Here is a 23152-nt window from a genome sequence, read left to right as displayed (position 1 = left end):
GTCTGTGTTTTGAACCATTCCTGTGACACTAGTTATAGTTTCCGATGCTTCACTTCAGGTTTACTGTATCCCTCTGACCTTCTTATTGACGATGAAAAATAGAAATTGCATCAGAATTAAGTAGAAAAGGCACAATGCCGACTTAAGTACAAGAAAACTGACTCTTCTTACTGTCTATGTTTTGAAGCATTCCCGTGACACTAGTTATAGATTCCGATGCTTCACTTCATGTTTACAGTATCCCTATGACCTTCTTATTGACTATGATACACAGAAATTGCATCGGAATTAAATACAAAAGCACAATGCCGACTTAAGTACAATAGAACTGACTCTTCCTATGGTCTACGTTTTGAACCATTCCAGTGACACTAGTAATAGATTCCGATGCTACACTTCAGGTTTACTGTATCCCTCTGACCTTTTTATTGACGATGAAACACAGAAATTGCATCTGAATTAGATACAAAATCACAATGCCGACTTAAGTACAAAAGAACTGACTCTTCTTACTGTCTATGTTTGAACCATTCCTGTGTCACTAGTTATAGATTCCGATGCTTCACTTCAGGTTTACTATGTCCCCCTGACCTTCTTATTGACGATGTAACACAGAAATTGCATCGGAATTAAATGCAAAGGCACAATGCCGACTTAAGTACAAGAAAACTGACTCTTCCTACTGTCTAAGTTTTGAATCATTCCTGTGACACTAGTTATAGATTCCGATGCTTCACTTCAGGTTTACTATGTCCCCCTGACCTTCTTATTGACGATGTAACACAGAAATTGCATCGGAATTAAATGCAAAGGCACAATGCCGACTTAAGTACAAGAAAACTGACTCTTCCTACTGTCTATGTTTTGAACCATTCATGTGACACTAGTTATGGATTCCGATGCTTCACTTCAGCTTTACTGTATCCCTCTGACCTTCTTATTGACGATGAATCACAGAAATTGCATCGGAATTAAATACATAGGCACAATGCCAACTCAAGTACAAGAAGGCTGGCTCCTCTTACTGTCTATGTTTTGAAACTTTCCTGTGAGACCGGTTTTAGATTCCGATGCTTCCCTTCAGGTTTACTGTATCCCTCTGACCTTCTTATGGACGATGAAACACAGGAATTGCATCGGAATTAAATTCAAAAGGCACAATGCCGACTTATGTACGAGATAACTGACTCTTCTTACTGTCTATGTTTTGAACCATTCCTGTGACACTAGTTATAGATTCCGATGCGTCACTTCAGGTTTACTGTATCCCTCTGACCTTCTTAATGACGATGAAACACAGAAATTGCATCGGAATTAAATACAAAAGGCACAAAGCCGACTTAAGTTCAAGAAAACTGACTCTTCTTACTGTCTATGTTTGAACCATTCCTGTGACACTAGTTATAGATTCCGATGCTTAACTTCTGGTTTACTGTATCCCTCTGACCTTCTTATTGACGATGAAATACATACATTGCATCGCAATTAATTACAAAAGGCACAATGCCGACTTAAGTACAAGAAAACTGACTCTTCTTACTGTCTATGTTTTGAACCATTCCTGTGACACTAGTTATAGATTCCGATGCTTCACTTCAGGTTTACTATGTCCCCCTGACCTTCTTATTGACGATGTAACACAGAAATTGCATCGGAATTAAATGCAAAGGCACAATGCCGACTTAAGTACAAGAAAACTGACTCTTCCTACTGTCTATGTTTTGAACCATTCATGTGACACTAGTTATGGATTCCGATGCTTCACTTCAGCTTTACTGTATCCCTCTGACCTTCTTATTGACGATGAATCACAGAAATTGCATCGGAATTAAATACATAGGCACAATGCCAACTCAAGTACAAGAAGGCTGGCTCCTCTTACTGTCTATGTTTTGAAACTTTCCTGTGAGACCGGTTTTAGATTCCGATGCTTCCCTTCAGGTTTACTGTATCCCTCTGACCTTCTTATGGACGATGAAACACAGGAATTGCATCGGAATTAAATTCAAAAGGCACAATGCCGACTTATGTTCGAGATAACTGACTCTTCTTACTGTCTATGTTTTGAACCATTCCTGTGACACTAGTTATGGATTCCGATGCTTCACTTCAGCTTTACTGTATCCCTCTGACCTTCTTATTGACGATGAATCACAGAAATTGCATCGGAATTAAATACATAGGCACAATGCCAACTCAAGTACAAGAAGGCTGGCTCCTCTTACTGTCTATGTTTTGAACCATTCCTGTGGCACTAGTTATAGATTCCGATGCTTCACTTCAGGTTTACTGTATCCCTCTGACCATCTTATTGACGATGAAACATAGAAAGTGCATCAGAATTAAATAGAAAAGGCACAATGCCGACTTAAGTACAAGAAAACTGACACTTCTTACTCTCTATGTTTTGAACCATTCATGTGACACTAGTTATAGATTCCGATGCTTCACTTCAGGTTTACTGTATCCCTATGACCTTCTTATTGCCGATGAAACACAGATATTGCATAGGAATTAAATACAAAAGCACAATGCCTACTTAAGTACAGTAGAAATGACTCTTCCTACAGTTTATGTTGTAAACCATTCCTGTGACACTAGTATTGGTTCCGATGTTACACTTCAGGTTTACTGTATCCCTCTGACCTTCTTATTGACGATGAAACACAGAAATTGCATCGGAATTAAATACAAAAGGCACAATGATGACTCAAGTACAAGAAGACTGGCTCTTCTTACTCTCTATGCTTTGAAACTTTCCTGTGAGACCGGTTTTAGATTTCGATGCTTCCCTTAAGGTTTACTGTATCCCTCTGACCTTCTTATGGACGATGAAACACAGAAATTGCATCGGAATTAAATACAAAAGGCACAATGCCGACTTAAGTACAAGATAACTGACTCTTCTTACTGTCTAAGTTTTGAATCATTCCTGTGACACTAGTTATAGATTCCGATGCTTCACTTCAGGTTTACTGTATCCCTCTGACCTTCTTATTGACGATGAAACACAGGAATTGTATCGGAATTAAATACAAAAGGCACATTGTAAACTTAACTACAAGAAAACTGACTCTTCTTACTGTCTATGTTTGAACCATTCCTGTGACCCTAGTTATAGATTCCGATGCTTGACTTCCGGTTTACTGTATCCCTCTGACCTTCTTATTGACGATGAAATACATAAAGCGCATCGGAATTAATTACAAAAGGCACAATGCCGACATAAGTACAAGAAAACTGACTCTTCTTACTGTCTATGCTTTGAACCATTCCTGTGACACTAGGTATAGATTCCGATGCTTCACTTAAGGTTTACTGTGTCCCTCTGACCTTCTTATTGACGACGAAACACAGAAATTGCATCGGAATTAAATACAAAAGGTACAATGCCGACTTAAGTACAAGAAAACTGACTCTTCCTACTGTCTATGTTTTGAACCATTCATGTGACAGTAGTTAGAGATTCCAATGCGTCACTTCAGCTTTACTGTATCCCTCCGAGCTTCTTATTGATGATGAAACACAGAAATTGCATCAGAATTAAATAGAAAAGGCACAATGCAGACTTAAGTACAGTAGAACTGACTCTTGATACAGTTTATGTTTTGAACCATTCCTGTGACACTAGTATTGGTTCCGATGTTACACTTCAGGTTTACTGTATACCTCTGACCTTCTTATTGACGTTGAAACACAGAAATTGCATCGGAATTAAATACAAAAGGCACAATGCCGACTCAAGTACAAGAAGACTGGCTCATCTTACTGTCTATGTTTTGAAACTTTCCTGTGAGACCGGTTTTAGATTTCGATGCTTCACTTCAGGTTTACTGTATCCCTCTGACCTTCTTATTGACGACGAAACACAGAAATTGCATCGGAATTAAATACAAAAGGCACAATGCCGACTTAAGTACAAGAAAACTGACTCTTCTTACTGTCTATGTTTTTAACCGTTCCTGTGACACTAGTTACAGATTCCGATGCTTCACTTCCGGTTCACTGTATCCCTCTGACCTTCTTATTGAAGATGAACCATAGAAATTGCATCGGAATTAAATACAAAAGGTACAATGCCGACTTAAGTACAAGAAAACTGACTCTTCTTACTGTCTATGTTTTGAACCATTCCTGTGACACTAGTTATAGATTCCGATGCTTCACTTCAGGTTTACTGTGGTCCTCTGACCTTCTTATTGACGATGTAACACAGAAATTGCATTGGAATTAAATACAAAAGGTACAATGCCGACTTAAGTACAAGAAAACTGACTCTTCCTACTGTCTATGTTTTGAACCATTCATGTGACACTAGTTAGAGATTCCAATGCGTCACTTCAGCTTTACTGTATCCCTCTGACCTTCTTATTGACGATGAAACACAGAAATTGCATCAGAATTAAATAGAAAAGGCACAATGCCGTCTTAAGTGTAGTAGAACTGACTTTTCCTACAGTTTATGTTTTGAACCATTCCTGTGACAATAGTATTGGTTCCGATGTTACACTTCAGGTTTACTGTATCCCTCTGACCTTCTTCTTGACGATGAAACACAGAAATTGCATCAGAATTAAATACAAAAGCACCATGCCGACTTAAGTACAAGGGAACTGACTCTTCTTACTGTCTATGTTTTCAACCATTCCTGTGACACTAGTTATAGATTCCGATGCTTCACTTCAGGTTTACTGTATACCTCTGACCTTCTTATTGACGACGAAACACAGAAATTGCATCGGAATTAAATACAAAAAGCACAATGCCGACTTAAGTACCAGAAAACTGACTCTTCTTACTGTCTATGTTTTTAACCGTTCCTGTGACACTAGTTATAGATTCCGATGCTTCACTTCCGGTTCACTGTATCCCTCTGACCTTCTTATTGAAGATGAAACATAGAAGTTGCATCGGAATTAAATACAAAAGGTACAATGCCGACTTCAGTACAAGAAAACTGACTCTTCCTACTGTCTATGTTTTGAACCTTTCATGTGACACTAGTTAGAGATTCCAATGCGTCACTTCAGCTTTACTGTATCCCTCTGACCTTCTTATTGACGATGAAACACAGAAATTGCATCAGAATTAAATAGAAAAGGCACAATGCCGACTTAAGTGTAGTAGAACTGACTTTTCCTACAGTTTATGTTTTGAACCATTCCTGTGACAATCGTATTGGTTCCGATGTTACACTTCAGGTTTACTGTATCCCTCTGACCTTCTTCTTGACGATGAAACACAGAAATTGCATCAGAATTAAATACAAAAGCACCATGCCGACTTAAGTACAAGAAAACTGACTCTTCTTACTGTCTATGTTTTGAACCATTCCTGTGACACTAGTTATAGATTCGGATGCTTCACTTCAGGTTTACTGTATCTCTCTGACCTTCTTATGGACGATGAAACACAGAAATTGCATCAGAATTAAATACAAAAGGCACAATGCTGATTTAAATACAAGAAAACTGACTCTTCTTACTGTCAATGATTTGAACCATTCCTGTGACACTAATTATAGATTACGATGCTTCACTTCAGGTCTACTGTATCCCTCTGACCTTCTTATTGACGATCAAATACAGAAATTGCATCGGAATTAAACACAAAAGGCACAATGCCGACTTAACTACAAGAAAACTGACTCTTCTTACTGTCTATGTTTTGAATAATTTCTATGACACTAGTTATAGATTCCGATGCTTCACTTCAGGTTTACTGTATCCCTCCGACCATCTTATTGACGATGAAACACAGAAATTGCATCGGAATTAAATACAAAAGGCACAATGCCGACTTAAGTACAAGAAAACTGCCTCTTCTTACTGTCCATGTTTTGAACCATTCCTGTGACACTAGTTATAGATTCCGATGCTTCACTTCAGGTTCACTGTATCCCTCTGACCTTCTTATTGACAATGAAACACTGAAATTGCATCGGAATTAAATACAAAAGCCACAATGCCGACTTAAGTACAAGAAAACTGACTCTTCTTACTGTCTATGTTTTGAACCATTCCTGTGACACTAGTTATAGATTCCTATGTTCACTTCAAGGTTACTGTATCCCTCTGACCTTCTTATTGGCGATGAAACACAGAAATTGCATCGGAATTAAATACAAAAGGCACAATGCCGACGTAAGTACAAGAAAACTGACTCTTCTTACTGTCTATATTTTGAACCATTCCTGTGACACTAGTTATAGATTCCGATGCTTCCCTTCAGGTTTACTGTATCCCTCTGACCTTCTTACTGACGATGAAACACAGAAATTGCATCGGAATTAAATAAAAAAAAGCACAATGCCGACTTAAGTACAAGAAAACTCACTCTTCTTACTGTCTATGTTTTGAACCATACCAGTGACACTAGTTATAGATTCCGATCCTTCACTTCAGGTTTACTGTATCCCTCTGACCTTCTAATTGACAATGAAACACATAAATTGCATCGGAATTAAATAAAACAAGGCACAATGCCGACTTAAGTACAAGAAAACTGATCCTTCTTACTGTCTATGTTTTGAACCATACCTGTGACTCTAATTATAGATTCCGATGCTTCACTTCAGGCTCATTGTATACCTCTGACCTGCTTATTGACGATGAAACACAGAAATTGCTTCGGAATTAAATACAAAAGGCACAATGCCGACTTGAGTACAAGAAAACTGACTCTTCTTACTGTGTATGTTTTGAACCACTCCTGTGACACTAGTTATAGATTCCGATGCTTCACTTCAGGTTTACTGTATGCTTCTGACCTTCTTATTGACGATGAAACACAAAAATTGCATTAGAATTAAATACAATGGGCACCATGCTGACTTAAGTACAAGAAAACTGACTCTTCATAATGTCTATGTTTTGAACCATTCCTGTGACACTAGTTATAGATTCCGATGCTTTACTTCAGGTTTACTGAATCCCTCTGACCTTCTTATCGACGATGAAACACAGAAATTGAATCGGAATTAAATACAAAAGGCACAATGCCGACTTAAGTACAAGAAAACTGACTCTTCTTACTGCCTATGTTTTGAACCATACCTGTCACTCTAATTATAGATTCCGATGCTTCACTTCAGGTTTATTGTATACCTCTGACCTGCTTATTGACGATGAAACACAGAAATTGCTTCGGAATTAAATACAAAAGGCACAATGCCGACTTAAGTACAAGAAAACTGACTCTTCTTACTGTCTATGTTTTGAACCATTCCTGTGACACTAGTTATAGAATCCGATGCTTCACTTCAGGTTCACTATATCCCTCTGACCTTCTTATTGACGATGAAACACAGAAATTGAATCGGAATTAAATACAAAAGGCACAATGCCGACTTTAGTACAAGAAAACTGACTCTTCATACCGTCTATGCTTTGAACCATACCTGTGACACTAATTATAGATTCCGATGCTTCACTTCAGGTTTAATGTATACCTCTGACCTTCTTATAGACGATGAAACACAGAAATTGCATCGGAATTAAATAGAAAAGGCACAATGCCGATTTAAGTACAAGAAAACTGACTCTTCTTACTGTCTATGTTTTGAACCATTCCTGTGACACTAGTTATAGATTCCGATGCTTCACTTCAGGTTTACTGTATCCCTATGACCTTCTTATTGACGATGAAACACAGAAATTGCATCGGAATTAAATACAAAAAAGCACAATGCCGACTTAAGTACAAGAAAACTCACTCTTCTTACTGTCTATGTTTTGAACCATACCAGTGACACTAATTATAGATTCCGATGCTTCACTTCAGGTTTAATGTATACCCCTGACCTTCTTATTGACGATGAAACACAGAAATTGCATCGGAATTAAATACAAAAGGCACAATGCCGACTTAAGTACAAGAAAACTGTCCCTTCTTACTGTCTATGTTTTGAACCATTCCTGTGACACTAGTTATGATTCCGACGCTTCACTTCCGGTTTACTGTATCCCTCTGACCTTCTTATTGACGATGAAACACAGAAATTGCATCGGAATTAAATAGAAAAGGCACAATGCCGATTTAAGTAAAAGATAACTGACTCTTCTTACCGTCTATGTTTTGAACCATTCATGTGACACTAGTTATAGATTCCGACGCTTCACTTCAGGTTTGCCGTATCCCTCCGACCTTCTTATTGACGATAAAACACAGAAATTGCATCGGATTAAATACAAAAAGCACAATGCCGACTTAAGTACAAGAAAACTGACTCTTCTTACTGTCTATGTTATGAACCATACCTGTGACACTAGTTATAGATTCCGATGCTTCACTGTAGGTTTACTGTATCCCTCTGACCTTCTTATTGACGATGAAACACAGAAATTGAATCGGAATTAAAAACAAAAGGCACAATGCCGACTTATTTACAAGAAAACTTACTCTTCTTACTATCTATGTTTGAACAATGCCTGTGACTCTAGTTATAGAATCCGATGCTTCACTTCAGGGTCACTACATCCCTCTGACCTTCTTATTGACGATGAGTCACTGAAATTGCATCGGAATTAAATACAAAAGGCACAATGCCGACTTAAATACAAGAAAACTGACTCTTCTTACTGTCTATGTTTTGTACCATTCCTGTGACACTAGTTATAGATTCCGATGCTTCACTTCAGGTTTACTGTATGTTTCTGACCTTCTTATTGACAATGAAACACAGAAATTGCATCGGAATTAAATACAAAAGGCACCATGCCGACTTAAGTACAAGAAAACTGACTCTTCATACTGTCTATGTTTTGAACCATTCCTGTGACACTAGTTATAGATTCCGATGCTTTACTTCAGGTTTACTGTATCCCTCTGACCTTCTTATTGACGATGAAACACAGAAATTGCATCGGATTAAATACAAAAGGCACAATGCCGACTTAAGTACAAGAAAACTGATCTTCTTACTGTCTATGATTTGAACCATTCCTGTGACACTATTTATAGAATCCGATGCCTCACTTCAGGTTCACTATATCCCTCTGACCTTCTTATTGACGATGAAACACAGAAATTGAATCGGAATTAAATACAAAAAGCACAATGCCGACATAAGTACAAGAAAACTGATCTTGTTACTGTCGATGTTTTTAACCATTCCTGTGACACTAGTTATAGAATCCGTTGCTTCACTTCAGGTTCACTATATCCCTCTGACCTTCTTGTTGACGATGAGTCACAGAAATTGCATCGGAATTAAATACAAAAGGCACAATGCCGACTTAAGTACAAGAAAACTGACTCTTCATACCGTCTATGTTTTGAACTATACCTGTGACACTAGTTATAGATTCCGATGCTTCACTTCAGGTTTAATGTATACCTCTGACCTTCTTATTGACGATGAAACACAGAAATTGCATCGGAATTAAATACAAAAGGCACAATGCCGACTTGAGTACAAAAAAACTGACTCTTCATACTGTCTATGTTTTGAACCATTCCTATGACACTAGTTATAGATTCCGATGCTTCACTTCAGGTTTACTGTATCCCTCTGACCTTCTTATTGACGATGAAACACAGAAATTGCATCGAAATTAAATAGAAAAGGCACAATGCCGACTTAAGTAGAAGAAAACTGACTCTTCTTACTGTCTATGTTTGAACCATTCCAGTGACACTAGTTACAGATTCCGATGCTTCACTTCAGGTTTACTGTATCGCTCTGACCTTCTCATTGACGATGAAACACAGAAATTGCATCGGAATTAAATACAAAAGGCACAATGCCGACTTAAGTACAAGAAAACTGACTCTTCTTACTGTCTATGTTTTGAACCATACCTGTGACTCTAATTATAGATTCCGATGCTTCACTTCAGGTTTGTTGTATACCTCAGACCTTCTTATTGACGATGAAACACCGAAATTGCTTCGGAATTAAATACAAAAGGCACAATGCCGACTTAAGTACAAGAAAACTTACTCTTCTTACTGTCTATGTTTTCAACCAATAATGTGACACTAGTTATACATTCTGTTGCTTCACTGTAGTTTTACTGTATCCCTCTGACCTTCTTATTGACGGTGAAACACAGAAATTGAATCGGAATTAAATACAAAAGGCACAATGCCGACTTAAGTACAAGAAAATTGAATCTTCTTACTGTCCATGTTTTGAACAATTCCTGTGACACTAGTTATAGATTCCGATGCTTCTCTTCAGGTTTACCGTATCCCTCCGACCTTCTTATTGACGATAAAACACAGAAATTGCATCCGATTAAATACAAAAGGCACAATGCCGACTTAAGTACAAGAAAACTGACTTTCTTACTGTCTATGTTTTGAACCATACCTGTGACACTAGTTATAGATTCCGATGCTTCACTGTAGGTTTACTGTATCCCTCGGACCTTCTTATTGACGATGAGACACAGAAATTGAATCGGAATTAAATACAAAAGGCACAATGCCGACTTATTTACAAGAAAACTGACTCTTCTTACTATCGATGTTTTGAACAATTCCTGTGACACTAGTTATAGATTCCGATGCTTCACTTCAGGTTTACCGTATGCCTCTGACCTTCTTATTGACGATGAAACCCAAATATTACATCGGAATTAAATACAAATGGCACAATGCCGACTTAAGTACAAGAAAACTGACTCTTCATACTGTCTATGTTTTGAACCATTCCTATGACACTAGTTATAGATTCCGATGATTCACTTCAGGTTTACTGTATCCCTCTGACCTTCTTATTGACGATGAAACACAGAAATTGCATCGAAATTAAATAGAAAAGGAACAATGCCGACTTAAGTAGAAGAAAACTGACTCCTCTTACTGTCTATGATTTGAACCACTCCTGTGACACTAGTTATAGATTCCGATGCTTCACTTCAGGTTTACTGTATCCCTCTGACCTTCTTATTGACGATGAAACACAGAAATTGAATCGGAATTAAATACAAAAGGCACAATGCCGACTTAAGTACAAGAAAACTGACTCTTCTTACTGTCTATGTTTTGAACCATGCCTGTGACTCTAATTATAGATTCCGATGCTTCACTTCAGGTTTATTGTATACCTCTGACCTACGTATTGACGAAGAAACACAGAAATTGCTTCGGAATTAAATACAAAAGGCACAATGCCGACTTAAGTACAAGAAAACTGACTCTTCTTACTGTCTATGTCTTGAACCATTCCTGTGACACTAGTTATAGAATCCGATGCTTCACTTCAGGTTCACTATATCCCTCTGACCTTCTTATTGACGATGAAACACAGAAATTGAATCGGAATTAAATACAAAAGGCACAATGCCGACTTTAGTACAAGAAAACTGACTCTTCATACCGTCTATGCTTTGAACCATACCTGTGACACTAATTATAGATTCCGATGCTTCACTTCAGGTTTAATGTATACCTCTGACCTTCTTATTGACGATGAAACGCAGAAATTACATCGGAATTAAATACAAAAGGCACAATGCCGACTTAAGTACAAGAAAACTGTCCCATCTTACTGTCTATGTTATGAACCATTCCTGTGACACTAGTTATGATTCCGATGCATCACTTCCGGTTTACTGTATCCCTCTGACCTTCTTATTGACGATGAAACACAGAAATTGCATCGGAATAAAATAAAAAGGCACAATGCCGACTTAAGTACAAGAGAACTGACTTCTCTTACTGTCTATGTTTTGAACCATTCCTGTGATACTAGTTATAGATTCCGATGCTTCACTTCAGGTTTACTGTATCCCTCTGACCTTCTTATTGACGATGAAACACAGAAACTGCATCGGAATTAGATACAAAAGGCACAATGCTGATTTAAAGACAAGATAACTGACTCTTCTTAGTGTCTATGTTTTGTACCACTCATGTGACTCTAATTATAGATTCCGATGCTTCACTTCAGGTTTACTGTATCCCTCTGACCTTCTTATTGACGAAGAAATACAGAAATTGCATCGGAATTAAATACAAAAGGCACAATGCCGACTTAATTACAAGAAAACTGACTCTTCTTACTGTCTATGTTTTAAACCATTCCTGTGACACTAGTTATAGATTCCGATGCTTCACTTCAGGTATACTGTATCCCTCTGAACTTCTCATTGACGATGAAACACGGAATTTGCATCGGAATTAAATACAAAAAAGCACAATGCCGACTTAAGTACAAGAAAACTCACTCTTCTTACTGTCTATATTTTGAACCATACCAGTGACACCAGTTATAGATTCCGATGCTTCACTTCAGGTTTACTGTATACCTCTCACCTTCTTATTGACGATGAAACACCGAAATTGCATCGGAATTAAATACAAAAGGCACAATGCCGACTTAAGTACAAAAAAACTGACTCTTCTTACCGTCTATGTTTTGAACCATTCATGTGACACTAGATATAGATTCCGATTCTTCACTGCAGGTTTACTGTATCCCTCTGACCTTATTGACGATGAAACACAGAAATTGGATCGGAATTAAATACAAAAGCCACAATGCCGACTTAAGTACAAGAAAACTGACTCTTCTTACTGTCAATGTTTTGAACAATTCCTGTGATACTAGTTATAGATTCCGATGCTTCACTTCAGGTTTACTGTATGCCTCTGACCTTCTTATTGACGATGAAACACAGAAATTGCATCAGAATTAAATACAAAAGCCACAATGCCGACTTAAGTACAAGAAAACTGACTCTTCATATTGTCTATGTTTTGAACCATTCCTATGACACTAGTTATAGATTCCGATGCTTCACTTCAGGTATACTGTATCCCTCTGACATTCTTATTGACGATGAAACACAGAAATTGCATCGGAATTAAATACAAAAGGCACCATGCCGACTCAAGTACAAGAAGACTGGCTCATCTTACTGTCTATGATTTGAAACTTTCCTGTGAGACCGGTTTTAGATTCCGATGCTTCACTTCAAGTTTACTGTATCCCTCTGACCCTCTTATTGACGATGAAACACAGAAATTGCATCGGAATTAAATACAAAAGGCACAATGGTGACTTAAGTACAAGAAAACTGACTCTTCTTACTGTCTATGTTTTGAACCATTCCTGTGACACTTGTTATGATTCCGATGCTTCACTTCCGGTTTATTGTATCCCTCTGACCTTCTTATTGACGATGAAACACAGATATTGCATCGGAATAAAATAAAAAGGCACAATGCCGACTTAAGTACAAGAGAACTAATTTCTCTTACTGTCTATGTTTTGAACCATTCCTGTGACACTAGTTATAGATTCCGATGCTTCACTCCAGGTTTACTGTATCCCTCTGACCTTCTTATTGACGATGAAACACAGAAATTGCATCGAAATTAAATAGAAAAGGAACAATGCCGACTTAAGTAGAAGAAAACTGACTCTTCTTACTGTCTATGTTTTGAACCACTCCTGTGACACTAGTTATAGATTCCGATGCTTCACTTCCGGTTTACTGTATGCTTCTGACCTTCTTATTGACGATGAAACACAGAAATTGCATCGGAATTAAATACAATAGGCACCATGCTGACTTAAGTACAAGAAAACTGACTCTTCATACTGTCTATGTTTTGAACCATTCCTGTGACACTAGTTATAGATTCCGATGCTTTACTTCAGGTTTACTGTATCCCTCTAACCTTCTTATTGACGATGAAACACAGAAATTGAATCGGAATTAAATACAAAAGGCACAATGCCGACTTAAGTACAAGAAAACTGACTCTTCTTACTGTCTATGTTTTGAACCATACCTGTGACTCTAATTATAGATTCCGATGCTTCACTTCAGGTTTATTGTATACCTCTGACCTACTTATTGACGAAGAAACACAGAAATTGCTTCGGAATTAAATACAAAAGGCACAATGCCGACTTAAGTACAAGAAAACTGACTCTTCTTACTGTCTATGTTTTGAACCATTCCTGTGACACTAGTTATAGAATCCGATGCTTCACTTCAGGTTCACTATATCCCTCTGACCATCTTATTGACGATGAAACACAGAAATTGAATCGGAATTAAATACAAAAGGCAGAATGCCGACTTTAGTACAAGAAAACTGACTCTTCAAACCGTCTATGTTTTGAACCATACCTGTGACACTAATTATAGATTCCGATGCTTCACTTCAGTTTTAATGTATACCTCTGACCTTCTTATTGACGATGAAACGCAGAAATTACATCGGAATTAAATACAAAAAGCACAATGCCGACTTAAGTACAAGAAAACTGTCCCTTCTTACTGTCTATGTTATGAACAATTCCTGTGACACTAGTTATGATTCCGATGCTTCACTTCCGGTTTACTGTATCCCTCTGACCTTCTTATTGACGATGAAACACAGAAATTGCATCGGAATAAAATAAAAAGGCACAATGCCGACTTAAGTACAAGAGAACTGACTTCTCTTACTGTCTATGTTTTGAACCATTCCTGTGATACTAGTTATAGATTCCGATGCTTCACTTCATGTTTACTGTATCCCTCTGACCTTCTTATTGACGATTAAACACAGAAACTGCATCGGAATTAGATACAAAAGGCACAATGCTGATTTAAAGACAAGAAAACTGACTCTTCTTACTGTCTATGTTTTGTACCATTCATGTGACTCTAATTATAGATTCCGATGCTTCACTTCAGGTTTACTGTATCCCTCTGACCTTCTTATTGACGATGAAATACAGAAATTAAATCGGAATTAAATACAAAAGGCACAATGCCGACTTAATTACAAGAAAACTGACTCTTCTTACTGTCTATGTTTTGAACCATTCCTGTGACACTAGTTATAGATTCCGATGCTTCACTTCAGGTATACTGTATCCCTCTGAATCTCTCATTGACGATGAAACACGGAAATTGCATCGGAATTAAATACAAAAAAGCACAATGCCGACTCAAGTACAAGAAAACTCACTCTTCTTACTGTCTATTCTTTGAACCATACCAGTGACACCAGTTATAGATTCCGATGCTTCACTTCAGGTTTACTGTATACCTCTGACCTTCTTATTGACGATGAAACACCGAAATTGCATCGGAATTAAATACAAAAGGCACAATGCCGACTTAAGTACAAAAAAACTGACTCTTCTTACCGTCTATGTTTTGAACCATTCATGTGACACTAGATATAGATTCCGATTCTTCACTGCAGGTTTACTGTATCCCTCTGACCTTATTGACGATGAAACACAGAAATTGCATCGGAATTAAATACAAAAGCCACAATGCCGACTTAAGTACAAGAAAACTGACTCTTCTTACTGTCGATGATTTGAACAATTCCTGTGATACTAGTTATAGATTCCGATGCTTCACTTCAGGTTTACTGTATGCCTCTGACCTTCTTATTGACGATGAAACACAGAAATTGCATCAGAATTAAATACAAAAGGCACAATGCCGACTTAAGTACAAGAAAACTGACTCTTCATACTGTCTATGTTTTGAACCATTCCTATGACACTAGTTATAGATTCCGATGCTTCACTTCAGGTTTACTGTATCCCTCTGACATTCTTATTGACGAAGAAACACAGAAATTGCATCGAAATTAAATAGAAAAGGCACAATGCCGACTTAAGTAGAAGAAAACTGACTCTTCTTACTGTCTATGTTTTGAACCATTGCTGTGACACTAGTTATAGATTCCGATGCTTCACTTCAGGTTTAATGTATCCCTCTGACCTTTGTATTGACGATGAAGCACAGAAATTGCATCGGAATTAAATACAAAAGGCACAATGCCGACTTAAGTACAAGAAAATTGACTCTTCTTAATGTCTATGTTTTGAACCATACCTGTGACTCTAATTATAGATTCCGTTGCTTCACTTCAGGTTTACTGTATACCTCTGACCTTCTTATTGACGATGAAACACAGAAATTGAATGGGAATTAAATACAAAAGGCACAATGCCGACTTAAGTACAAGAAAACTGACTCTTCTTACTGTCAATGTTTTGAACAATTCCTGCGACACTAGTTATAGATTCCGATGCTTCACTTCAGGTTTACCGTATCCCTCCGACCTTCTTATTGACGATAAAACACAGAAATTGCATCGGATTAAATACAAAAAGCACAATGCCGACTTAGGTACAAGAAAACTGATCTTCTTACTGTCTATGTTTGAAGCATTCCTGTGACACTAGTTATAGAATCCGAAGCTTCACTTCAGGTTCACTATATCCCTCTGACCTTCTTATTGACGATGAAACACAGAAATTGCATCGGAATTAAATACAAAAGGCACCATGCCGACTTAAGTACAAGAAAACTGACTCTTCATACTGTCTATGATTTGAACCATTCCTGTGACACTAATTATAGATTCCGATGCTTCACTTCAGGTTTAATGTATACCTCTGATCTTCTTATTGACGATGAAACACAGAAATTGCATCGGAATTAAATACAAAAGGCACAATGCCGACTTAAATACAAGAAAACTGACTCTTCTTACTGTCTATGTTTTGAACCGTTCATGTGACACTAGTTATAGATTCCGATGCTTCACTGTAGGCTTACTGTATCCCTCTGACCTTCTTATTGACGATGAAACACAGAAATTGAATCGGAATTAAATACAAAAGGCACAATGCCGACTTAAGTACAATAAGACTGGCTCTTCTTACTGTCTGTGTTTTGAACCCTTCCTATGACACAAGTTATAGATTCCGATGCTTCATTTCAGGTTTACTGTATCCCTCTAACCTTCTTATTGACGATGAAACACAGAAATTGCATCGGAATTAAATGCAAGATGCACAATGCCGATTAAGTACTTGAAAACTGATTCTTCTTACTGTCTATGTTTTGAACCATTTCTGTGACACTAGTTATAGATTCCGATGCTTCACCTCAGGTTTACTGTATCCCTCTGACCTTCTTATTGACGATGAAATACAGATATTGCATCGGAATTAATTACAAACGCACAATGCCGACTTAAGTACAAGAAAACTGACTCTTCTTACTGTCTATGTTTTGAACCATTCATGTGACACTAGTTATAGATTCCGATGCTTCACTTCAGGTTTACTGTATACCTCTGACCTTCTTATTGAAGATGAAACACAGAAATTGCATCGGAATTGAATACAAAAGGCACCATGCCGACTCAAGTACAAGAAGACTGGCTCATCTTACTGTCTATGATTTGAAACTTTCCTGTGAGACCGGTTTTAGATTCCGATGCTTCACTTCAAGTTTACTGTATCCCTCTGACCCTCTTATTGACGATGAAACACAGAAATTGCATCGGAATTAAATACATAAGGCACAATGGTGACTTAAGTACAAGAAAACTGACTCTTCTTACTGTCTATGTTTTGAACCATTCCTGTGACACTAGTTATGATTCCGATGCTTCACTTCCGGTTTATTGTACCCCTCTGACCTTCTTATTGACGGTGAAACACAGAAATTGCATCGGAATAAAATAAAAAGGCACAATGCCGACTTAAGTACAAGAGAACTAATTTCTCTTACTGTCTATGTTTTGAACCATTCCTGTGACACTAGTTATAGATTCCGATGCTTCACTTCAGGTTTACTGTATCCCTCTGACCTTCTTATTGACGATGAAACACAGAAATTGCATCGGAATTAAATACAAAAGGCACAATGCCGACTTAAGTACAAGAAAACTGACTCTTCTTACTGTCTATGTTTTGAACCATTCCTGTGACACTAGTTATGATTCCGATGCTTCACTTCCGGTTTACTGTATCCCTCTGACCTTCTTATTGAAGATGAAACATAGAAATAGCATCGGAAAAAAAAGGCACATTGCCGACTTAAGTACAAGAGAACTGACTTCTCTTACTGTCTATGTTTTGAACCATTCCTGTGACACTAGTTATAGATTCCGTTGCTTCACTTCAGGTTTACTGTATCCCTCTGACCTTCTTATTGACGATGAAACACAGAAACTGCATCGGAATTACATACAAAAGGCCCAATGCTGATTTAAAGACAAGAAAACTGACTCTTCTTACTGTCTATGTTTTGAACCATTCATGTGACCCTAATTATAGATTCCGATGCTTCACTTCAGGTTTACTGTATCCCTCTGACCTTCTTATTGACGATGAAATACAGAAATTGCATCGGAATTAAATACAAAAGGCACAATGCCGACTTAATTACAAGAAAATTGACTCTTCTTACTGTCTATGTTTTGAACCATTCCTGTGACACTAGTTATAGATTCCGATGCTTCACTTCAGGTTTACTGTATCCCTCTGACCTTCTCATTGACGATGAAACACAGAAATTGCATCGGAATTAAATACAAAAAAGCACAATGCCGACTTAAGTACAAGAAAACTCACTCTTCTTACTGTCTATGTTTTGAACCATACCAGTGACACCAGTTATAGATTCCGATGCTTCACTTCAGGTTTACTGTATACCTCTGACCTTCTTATTGACGATGAAACACAGAAATTGAATGGGAATTAAATACAAAAGGCACAATGCCGACTTAAGTATAAGAAAACTGACTCTTCTTACTGTCAATGTTTTGAACAATTCCTGCGACACTAGTAATAGATTCCGATGCTTCACTTCAGGTTTACCGTATCCCTCCGACCTTCTTATTGACGATAAAACACAGAAATTGCATCGGATTAAATACAAAAGGCACAATGCCGACTTAAGTACAAGAAAACTGATCTTCTTACTGTCTATGTTTTGAAGCATTCCTGTGACACTAGTTATAGAATCCGATGCTTCACTTCAGGTTCACTATATCTCTCTGACCTTCTTATTGACGATGAGTCACTGAAATTGCATCGGAATTAAATACAAAATGCACAATGCCGACTTAAGTACAAGAAAACTGACTCTTCTTACTGTCTGTGTTTTGAACCATTCCTGTGACCCTAGTTATAGATTCCGATGCTTCACTTCAGGTTTACTGTATGCTTCTGACCTTCTTATTGACGATGAAACACAGAAATTGCATCGGAATTAAATACAAAAGGCACCATGCCGACTTAAGTACAAGAAAACTGACTCTTCATACTGTCTATGATTTGAACCATTCCTGTGACACTAGTTATAGATTCCGATGCTTCACTTCAGGTTTAATGTATACCTCTGATCTTCTTATTGACGATGAAACACAGAAATTGCATCGGAATTAAATACAAAAGGCACAATGCCGACTTAAATACAAGAAAACTGACTCTTCTTACTGTCTATGTTTTGAACCATTCATGTGACACTAGTTATAGATTCCGATGCTTCACTGTAGGTTTACTGTATCCCTCTGACCTTCTTATTGACGATGAAACACAGAAATTGAATCGGAATTAAATACAAAAGGCACAATGCCGACTTAAGTACAATAAGACTGGCTCTTCTTACTGTCTGTGTTTTGAACCCTTCCTATGACACAAGTTATAGATTCCGATGCTTCATTTCAGGTTTACTGTGTCCCTCTGACCTTCTTATTGACGATGAAACACAGAAATTGCATCGGAATTAAATACAAGAGGCACAATGCCGATTAAGTACATGAAAACTGATTCTTCTTACTGTCTATGTTTTGAACCATTTCTGTGACACTAGTTATAGATTCCGATGCTTCACTTCAGGTTTACTGTATCCCTCTGACCTTCTTATTGACGATGAAATACAGATATTGCATCGGAATTAATTACAAATGCACAATGCCGACTTAAGTACAAGAAAACTGACTCTTCTGACTGTCTATGCTTTGAACCATTCATGTGACACTAGTTATAGATTCCGATGCTTCACTTCAGGTTTACTGTATACCTCTGGCCTTCTTATTGACGATGAAACACAGAAATTACATCGGAATTAAATACAAAAGGCACCATGCCGACTCAAGTACAAGAAGACTGGCTCATCTTACTGTCTTTGATTTGAAACTTTCCTGTGAGACCGGTTTTAGATTCCGATGCCTCACTTCAAGTTTACTGTATCCCTCTGACCCTCTTATTGACGATGAAACACAGAAATTGCATCGGAATTAAATACAAAAGGCACAATGGTGACTTAAGTACAAGAAAACTGACTCTTCTTACTGTCTACGTTTTGAACCATTCCTGTGACACTAGTTATGATTCCGATGCTTCACTTCCGGTTTATTGTATCCCTCTGACCTTCTTATTGACGATGAAACACAGAAATTGCATCGGAATAAAATAAAAAGGCACAATGCCAACTTAAGTACAAGAGAACTAACTTCTCTTACTGTCTATGTTTTGAACCATTCCTGTGACACTAGTTATAGATTCCGATGCTTCACTTCAGGTTTACTGTATCCCTCTGACCTTCTTATTGACGATGAAACACAGAAATTGCATCGGAATTAAATACAAAAGGCACAATGCCGACTTAAGTACAAGAAAACTGACTCTTCTTACTGTCTATGTTTTGAACCATTCCTGTGACACTAGTTATGATTCCGATGCTTCACTTCCGTTTTGCTGTATCCCTCTGACCTTCTTATTGACGATGAAACACAGAAATTGCATCGGAATAAAATAAAAAGGCACATTGCCGACTTAAGTACAAGAGAACTGACTTCTCTTACTGTCTATGTTTTGAACCATTCCTGTGACACTAGTTATAGATTCCGATGCTTCACATCAGGTTTACTGTATCCCTCTGACCTTCTTATTGACGATGAAACACAGAAACTGCATCGGAATTAGATACAAAAGGCACAATGCTGATTTAAAGACAAGAAAACTGACTCTTCTTACTGTCTATGTTTTGAACCATTCATGTGACTCTAATTATAGATTCCGATGCTTCACTTAAGGTTTACTGTCTCCCTCTGACCTTCTTATTGACGATGAAATACAGAAATTGCATCGGAATTAAATACAAAAGGCACAATGCCGACTCAATTACAAGAAAACTGACTCTTCTTACTGTCTATGTTTTGAACCATTCCTGTGACACAAGTTATAGATTCCGATGCTTCACTTCAGGTTTACTGTATCCCTCTGACCTTCTCATTGACGATGAAACACCGAAATTGCATCGGAATTAAATACAAAAGGCACAATGCCGACTTAAGTACAAAAAAACCGACTCTTCTTACCGTCTATGTTTTGAACCATTCATGTGACACTAGTTATAGATTCCGATTCTTCACTGCAGGATTATTGTATCCCTCTGACTCTTCTTACTGTCTATGCTTTGAACCATTCCTGTGACACTAGTTATAGATTCCGATGCTTCACTTCAGGTTTAATGTATACCTCTGATCTTCTTATTGACGATGAAGCACAGAAATTGCATCGGAATTAAATACAAAAGGCACAATGCCGACTTAAATACAAGAAAACTGACTCTTCTTACTGTCTATGTTTTGAACCATTCATGTGAAACTAGTTATAGATTCCGATGCTTCACTGTAGGTTTACTGTATCCCTCTGACCTTCTAATTAACGTTGAAACACAGAAATTGAATCGGAATTAAATACAAAAGGCACAATGCCGACTTAAGTACAATAAGACTGGCTCTTCTTACTGTCTGTGTTTTGAACCCTTCCTGTGACACAAGTTATAGATTCCGATGCTTCATTTCAGGTTTACTGTATCCCTCTGACCTTCTTATTGACGATGAAACACAGAAATTGCATCGGAACTAAATACAAAAGGCACAATGCCGATTAAGTACATGAAAACTGATTCTTCTTACTGTCTATGTTTTGAACCATTTCTGTGACACTAGTTATAGATTCCGATGCTTCGCTTCAGGTTTACTGTATCCCTCTGACCTTCTTATTGACGATGAAACACAGAAACTGCATCGGAATTAGATACAAAAGGCACAATGCTGATTTAAATACAAGAAAACTGACTCTTCTTACTGTCTATGCTTTGAACCATTCATGTGACTCTAATTATAGATTCCGATGCTTCACTTCAGGTTTACTGTATCCCTCTGACCTTCTTATTGACGATGAAATACAGAAATTGCATCGGAATTAAATACAAAAGGCACCATGTCGACTTAATTACAAGAAAGCTGACTCTTCTTACTGTCTATGTTTTGAACCATTCCTGTGACACTAGTTATAGATTCCGATGCTACACTTCAGGTTTACTGTATCCCTCTGACCTTCTTATTGACGATGAAACACAGAAATTGCATCGGAATTAAATACAAAAAAGCACAATGCCGACTTAAGTACAAGAAAACTCACTCTTCTTACTGTCTATGTTTTGAACCATACCAGTGACACCAGTTATAGATTCCGATGCTTCACTTCAGGTTTACTGTATGCTTCTGACCTTCTTATTGACGATGAAACACAGAAATTGCATCGGAATTAAATACAAAAGGCACCATGCCGACTTAAGTACAAGACAACTGACTCTTCATACTGTCTATGATTTGAACCATTCCTGTGACACTAATTATAGATTCCGGTGCTTCACTTCAGGTTTAATGTATACCTCTGATCTTCTTATTGACGATGAAACACAGAAATTGCATCGGAATTAAATACAAAAGGCACAATGCCGACTTAAATACAAGAAAACTGACTCTTCTTACTGTCTATGTTTTGAACCATTCATGTGACACTAGTTATAGATTCCGATGCTTCACTGTAGGTTTACTGTATCCCTCTGACCTTCTTATTGACGATGAAAGACAGAAGATGAATCGGAATTAAATACAAAAGGCACAATGCCGACTTAAGTACAATAAGACTGGCTCTTCTTACTGTCTATGTTTTGAACCCTTCCTGTGACACAAGTTATAGATTCCGATGCTTCATTTCAGGTTTACTGTATCCCTCTGACCTTCTTATTGACGATGAAACACAGAAATTGCATCGGAACTAAATACAAAAGGCACAATGCCGATTAAGTACATGAAAACTGATTCTTCTTAATGTCTATGTTTTGAACCATTTCTGTGAAACTAGTTATAGATTCCGATGCTTCACTTCAGGTTTACTGTATCCCTCTGACCTTCTTATTGACGATGAAATACAGATATTGTATCGGCTTTAATTACAAATGCACAATGCCGACTTAAGGACAAGAAAACTGACTCTTCTTACTGTCTATGTTTGGAACCATTCATGTGACACTAGTTATAGATTCCGATGCTTCACTTCAGGTTTACTGTATACCTC

The sequence above is a fragment of the Schistocerca americana genome, chromosome 9 (genome assembly GCF_021461395.2).
Source record: "Schistocerca americana isolate TAMUIC-IGC-003095 chromosome 9, iqSchAmer2.1, whole genome shotgun sequence".
Taxonomy (NCBI): domain Eukaryota; kingdom Metazoa; phylum Arthropoda; class Insecta; order Orthoptera; family Acrididae; genus Schistocerca; species Schistocerca americana.
Note: the sequence above shows the minus strand (reverse complement) of the source record.